Source organism: Elephantulus edwardii, unplaced genomic scaffold (assembly GCF_000299155.1).
Source record: "Elephantulus edwardii isolate Elephantulus edwardi_28Jun2011 unplaced genomic scaffold, EleEdw1.0 scaffold00355, whole genome shotgun sequence".
Lineage (NCBI taxonomy): Eukaryota > Metazoa > Chordata > Mammalia > Macroscelidea > Macroscelididae > Elephantulus > Elephantulus edwardii.
In genome coordinates, this window is record NW_006400105.1 from 954,429 (window position 1) to 961,177 (window position 6,749).

At 39.0% G+C, this 6,749-nt stretch overlaps 2 pseudogenes; both read right to left on the reverse strand.

Annotated features, from left to right (window-relative positions):
- Window positions 1–2,420: 2,420 nt before the first annotated feature.
- LOC102843658 lies at window positions 2,421–3,348 on the reverse strand (annotated as a pseudogene).
- Window positions 3,349–5,611: 2,263 nt separating this feature from the next.
- LOC102874313 lies at window positions 5,612–6,200 on the reverse strand (annotated as a pseudogene).
- Window positions 6,201–6,749: the final 549 nt, after the last annotated feature.

Genomic DNA, 6,749 nt, shown 5'->3' on the forward strand with positions numbered 1-6,749 from the left:
CTTTCTGCTTTCTTCATGAATGATATTCTTGATATCTTCCCACAGCTCACCTATTCTTCATTCCCTAGTGTTCAAGGCTTCAAACCTATTCTTGAGTTGGTTTTTAAATTCTTGGGGGGTAGATTCAAGGTCAAATTTTTACTCCTGTAGATATGATTTAACCTTCTTTAGCTTTAATTTTAACTTGCATTTGAGCAGTTTATTGTCTGTTCCACAATTAGCTGATCTCTGATTCCTGTGCATATCATCAGATGAAATCCATGTGTGTAGCCTGCATTTATGTTTCTTCTAAAAGCTATTTGCTCTGAATGCATTCCAGTTACCCATTATTATTAATGCATTTTGGTTACAAGTTAAATTGATTTCTGACTGCAACAGTTGATAGAAATCATCAATTTACTCCTCTTTGACTGGTTGTTGGTGAACAAATTTGAATGATAATGCTATATTAACAGGTCTTCCTTGTATGCATATGGATATTATTTTGTCACTCACAATATTGTATTTTAATGGATCTAAAAATGGCCTTTTAACTATGAAAGCAACCCCGTTTTTTCTCACCTTTTCATTTTCAGCATAGTAGATCATATAATAGCCTGATTCAAAATGTCCCATGCCAATCCATGTCATTTTGCTAATAGCTAATATGTCAATATTTATGTGTTCCATTGCTTTCTTTACCATGTCTAGTTTTCCTACATTCATTCTTATCACATTCAACACACCAGTCATTAATTTCTTCTTACAACTGTTCCTCCTCCTTTGTGTTACCAAATTTGATGGCTCAGCTTCAGTTACCATATTTTTGCTTGAGGTAGTACTAAGGGAAAATTCTTGTCACAGAGCTTCTGCTAAGTTTTGTGACTTAGTGTCTCTGACACAATGTAATGATTCCAAGGTTCAGATAGCTTTCCTCCAGATCTGATATAGTGGTGGTGTTTATTTGGCTCAAGGGCCTAAAGCAGGTTTGAGACTGAAAGATGATGTTAAAGTAGCCGACACACTTCTGGGAAAAGGTGTGATCAAATCAAGGAGATTAGAGGGAAATCTTAGATTCCACCGTGGGGTTCACGACGCTACATGAGAAGTCCAAATCTGAAACCCAGACCCCACAATATCAGCAGTTTAAAACAGACCGGGATCATACAGTTCTTGTTAATTTGCTTTGTTAATGTTAATTGTTTTTCTTATGTTGAACCATCCTTGCATGCTTGTTACAAATCCCACTTGTTCATGATGGTTTGTGGTTTTTTCTTTTTTTGCTTTTTTTTTAAAATGTGCTTTTGCATTCTATTGTCTGGGATTTGTTAAGGGTTTTTGCATCTATGTTCATGAGAGACTGGTCTGATGTTTTCTTTTTTGGTAATATCTCTGCCTGGTTTTGGCATTAGGCCTATGCTTGCTTAATAGGCTGTCTCTGGGATTGTTCCTTCTTTTTCTAATTTTTGAAATAATTTAAGTAGGATTGATGATAAATCTTCTCTGAATGTTTGGTAGAGTTCAGCTGTGAAGCCACCTGCTCCTGGTCTTTTTCTGTGGGAGAGTTTTGTTACGACCTCCTAAATTCCTTCTTTTGAGATGGGTCTGTTCAAGTGTTCTACATGTGACCCCGTTTGTCTGGGTAGGGCACAAGTTTCCTGGAATTTGTCTATTTCCTCTAAATCTTCAAATTTATCATAGTGTAGCTTTTCATGATATTATAGATTTAATTTCCTCTGTTTCTGTTATGATGTCACTTCTATTACTCCTTAATCAATTTATTTGTGTCTTCTCTTTTTCCCCTTTTGTTAAGTTTGCCAATGGTTTGTCAATTTTATTGACACTTTTAAAGAACCAGTTCCAGGTCTTATTCATGGCTTTAATTTTTTTTCTCTTTTCTATCTCATTGATTTCAGCTCTTGTTCTTATAATTTCATTTCTTCTAGAGGCCATTGGGTTAGATTTTTGTTCTTTTTCTATTTGATGAAAGTATTGATAAAGTTTGCTTCTTCCTTCATTTTTTTAAATGTATTTTCCTTTTGCTCTGAACTCTCCCCTGAGGACTGCCTTAGCTGCATGCCAGAGGTTTTGGTATATTGTATTTTCATTATCATTTCTTTTGAAGAACTTCTTTATTTCATTCTTTATCCCTCCTATAACCCAATAGTGTTCTAGTAGTGTGTTACTTAGCTTCCACATTAGTGACTTTATAAGCTTTATCCTCCTGTGGTTAATTTCTAGGATTTTGGCATTGTGCTCACTTTTTATTGAAGATGCTTTTTTTTTTTTTTAGGATCAATGATTTATTTTCTTTCACAGATTAAGACCAGTTAATATTCTTGTTTTCTTCTTCCCAACAGAAAATCAAGGCAATGGTGCTTAGATACAAGTGTATTCTTTTCACGTAGTAGTACTCTCCACATCATCATTTATCACTTCAGTTATTCATTAAGGGGTTCCTCTACAGCTTTCCTAGGAGGTTGTATAGTCTTCTGATTGGAAGCCACAAATTTCGAATAAACTAGTCCAAGTAATTCTGCTAGAGCTATGATACTCAAACATGAAATCAGAAGTGGACCCTGCTGGGGGGTACATTCTGAGACAGAGAGGCTTAATTCAACCACAGCAAGTGCATACCCCAGCACCTGAAGAATCAATATGGCAATGGCAAAGGAAGTCATTCCAAAAGCTGTCATAAAAGCACAGTACTGAAGTAATATTAATATCACCGTAGGAATTATAATTAAGCCAAGTCCAGATGAATTCTTTATTGAATATTCACCTGGGATGAAAAGAATGGCTCCAACAATAATGACTATGGTGAGCAAGAGTCCAGCAGCAAACATGAGAATGCTTTTCTCATTTGTCCGGTTGGATGTATATTTAAGTGTCAGAATACCAAACTGTCCCCAGGATAGAAGCACAGCAAAAATTGGGAAAATAGCGATGAGAATATTTTCTTTTGGGGAAAACCATGAAACAACACGGTATCTGAGTTCTACCACCGTTTCACCTTCTTTGACTAATTCTGTTACTTCACACGTAACAAGGACAGCATCATGCTTTTTCATCTTCAAAGAGGCATTTCCGGTTAGTAACGCTGAGGGGATGATTTCTGCACTGCTAAAATTACTGTTGGGCTTAGCCATATCTTGAGCTCCATCATAGATGAATATGTCTTTTCCTCGAAATTGCCACTTCAGATAAAAGCTCTCTGAGGTTCTTCATTTCCACGTTGGTAGCAAAGCATGGGAGGACGACCGTTTCATTGCAAACAGTGACTTCTACAAATTTGGTTGTATTAAATGTTATTTGAGCTGAACCGCAGCACACCGAGCCCAGCAGAAGCACCGCCACCAGGGGCCACATCTCTGCGCCCGCTGGGGAATCGCTGCGCCTTCCCCGCCACCGCGCCCTGTCTGCCGCTGCCGCCGCCGCAGGTGTCTGTAACAGCCGCGCTGTCACAGGCAGGACCGGCCGCCGAAGCTGCCCGGACACCTGCACTCTCGTTCCCGCCCACATTTTATAATTTCAATATTTTTAAATGTATTGAGGCATGCTTTGTGCCCTAAAATAATCAGCTCTGGAGAATTTACCACATGCACTTGAGAAGGAATTGAATTGAGTTTCAGTTGGGTTCAGTGCTCAGAGAGCATCCACAAGGTCAGGTTCGCCGACTGCGTAGTTTGGATCTTCTGCATCTTTGTTAAGGTGGTTTTTTTTTTGGTTTTTTTTTTTTTATTTTTTTACTTTACCTAGCCTTTGGAGAGAGTGGTGTGTTAAATTCTCCTATCACCATTGTGGTGCTGTCTATTTCTTTCTTCAATTCTATTAACAAGTGTTTTATGTATTTTGCAGGTCTGTCATTTGATACATAGATGTTGATCAATGATATGTCTTCTTGATCTACTGTGTCTTTAATCATTTTACACTGTCACTCTTTATATTTTATGGTGGTTTTCATTCTAAAGTCTATTTTACCAGAGATTAGTATTGCCACTCGTGCTTTTTTGTGGATGCCATTTGGTATATGTTTCCTCCCGACCTTTGATTTTGAGTCTATCTTTCTCTTCATTTCTTACTTAGATGTGGCTCTTGTAGGCAACATCCCGATGTGTTTTTTTTAATCCATTCTGTTACTCTTTTCTCTTGTCTGGTGCATTTAGTCCATTCACATTAATTATGATTATTTACAGGCCAGATTTTATCTTTGTAATTGTGCTTTGTTTCTTATTATTGTTGTTGTTGCTTGTTACTATCATCCATTCTCTTCCTTTGGTGTCTCTGTGTGAAGGACTTCACTTAAAAGTCCTTGTGGATTTGGTCTTTTTTCCACAAATTCCTTGAGTTCTTTTTTTCTGAAAAAGGATGGGATTTCTCTCTCATATTTGATGGAGAATTTTGCTGGGTACAGGATCTTTGGTTGGCAATTATTTTCTTCTAATTTCTGCATATGCCATCTCATTTTCTTCCAGCTTACATGGTTTCTGCCAAAAAAAAATCTGAAGCTTATCTAATTGCTTTTCCTTTTGTAGGTGGCTCTTTGATTTTTTTTGTGGTGTTTTCTGCATTCTATCCTTACTTTTATTTTGGAGAATTTGATTATGATATGTCTTGACGCTTTCCTTTTTGTATCTAGTCTATTTGGTGTTTGCTGAGCTTCCTGAATATGAATTTCCTCATTCGTCAAAATACACGGGAAGTTTTCTTCTAGTACTTTTTCACAATTTTCTTGGTGATTTCTCTATCCCTCTCATATTCTGGAATCCCAACCATAAGTATGCTATTACTTTTTATTTCATCACATGATTCTAATATTTTTTTTAAATTATTATTAACTTTTATTAGTTTTAGTGAACATTTACAGAGATTTTGGGTTTTCATTCCTTCATTGTTGCACTGTTTTCTCTACCCCCCTCCCCAGTTCGTTCTTCTTCCCCCCCACCCGAATGTCTATTTTAATTGTCCAATTGCCACAGTGCTTGTCAAAGCCAGTTCTGATTAATCTCCTTTGTCAGTGTGTCCTTTGCCATTCCCTATCTCTCCTCCGTGAAATACAGTACTCTTAAAGACAACAGAACCCTATCTTGTTGGAATTATAGATTATTTTGGTGAAAAGTTTCTCTCGAGGAATCTCACCAAAATACCAAATCAAAACACTGGTTTTAACAGAATAATTGAGGCAAATCAATATTGCTTTGAAAAGTCCCAATTTTTCCCTTTAAGTGAGTTTCTCGGTGAGTGCCGGCAGCCTGTGGACCCGAGTGGCCTGGCCTTATTATGGTGTTGGTCAAAGCCCAGCAGAATTCCCACAACCCGGAAGTTTCACCCTTTAATTCTAGGAGACTCAATATGGCACTATCAATTTCAGTGCACTTTTTCAATAATCGTTACATTTCCACAAAAACACTGGATACCTCGGAATTAGGCTGTCATCAAACAACACTATATTTTTCAATGATCCCTTAGTTTGAAGCCCTGCCCCCTTTGTTTTTATCAAACTCACATAGACGCTCTCCAGCTTACTTTAAAAAAAAAAAAGTCCGCCTTAAAGAGTTGTTGTTCTTAAATAACCAATAAATACACCACTAGCTTGGAGACTTGGGGCCTGCCACTGTGCCTCGTGCCACTGTCATTTTTCTCCAAACGCTGTCTCTGCCATCAGCGTCATTATGCTTCCTCTAGCGGAGGCCGTCAATTCTACAATCTCAGCGTTTAATTTGTTTATTACCCATTCTATGGCTTCTCGACCTTTACTAGCGTTGGAAGAGGTGGTACTCGCCATTAGACTTTGCAGGTAGCTGCTGAGGCTGACGCCCTTGACGGTGATGATGGCTTCCTGAGTGAGAATCGTTTTGCCCGGGTGCTGAGGATGAGGCTTGTAGATGAGCCTCTCGTCCACAGAGACCACGTTTGTAAAGGAAATATTAGTGGATTTCAGTTCCATCGTTTTCTCTACTGGGTCAACTACAGAATGCTCCTGCACATAGGTCTTTGTTCGAGCTGCGCCCGCCGTTAAGAGATCGCACCACAGAGGGCAGGCCCCAGTCCGTGCTCAGAAGCCGCAGGCTGTGCAGCTTACCCAAGGGGTCCACATGCCTGTGCAGGACGTCGACGCCCACCACACTGGGGTTCATCGGGTTGGGGTACTTCTGCATCGCAGCCGTTGTGACTATTTCCCAGGGGTGGTCGAAGACATGCTCGGAGGTCCAGATCTTCATGGCGCCGGCGACCCGCGCGACGACCCGGCGGCGGCACTAGGGCCCCATGAGACCAAGAAGCAACTCTAGCCGCGGCCCCGCCCCCAGCCGATTCTAATATTTTCTTCATTTTCTTTATATCTCATCTCTAATTTTATTTCTAATATGTTTCCATTGAGGTTCTTGTTTTGCAGATCACTGACTCTCTGCTGCATCTCTTCTGTTCTACTTTTTTGTCCTTCACATATGTTAGACACTTCTGTCATCTCAGTCTTAATAGTCTTGATTGCATTTTCATGCCTTTTCTGTTATTTCTGGTACTGTATTGGCAGTACCCTCTCTATCTTGTGATGATTTTTATAAGTTCTTGTACCTTTATATATTTTTTTCAATTATTTCTTCCGTTTTTCCATTTTCTTTCATCTTTGTGCATTTTCCTCCTCACCAATATATTTCTCCTGGCTTTGTGTCTCTGGAGCTTTTGCTTTCTTGTTGGATTCCATTGTTTCATCCATCATTTGCACCTTTGTCTACAGCTGTTCAGAGAACTCCTCATCAGTATTTTTTTTT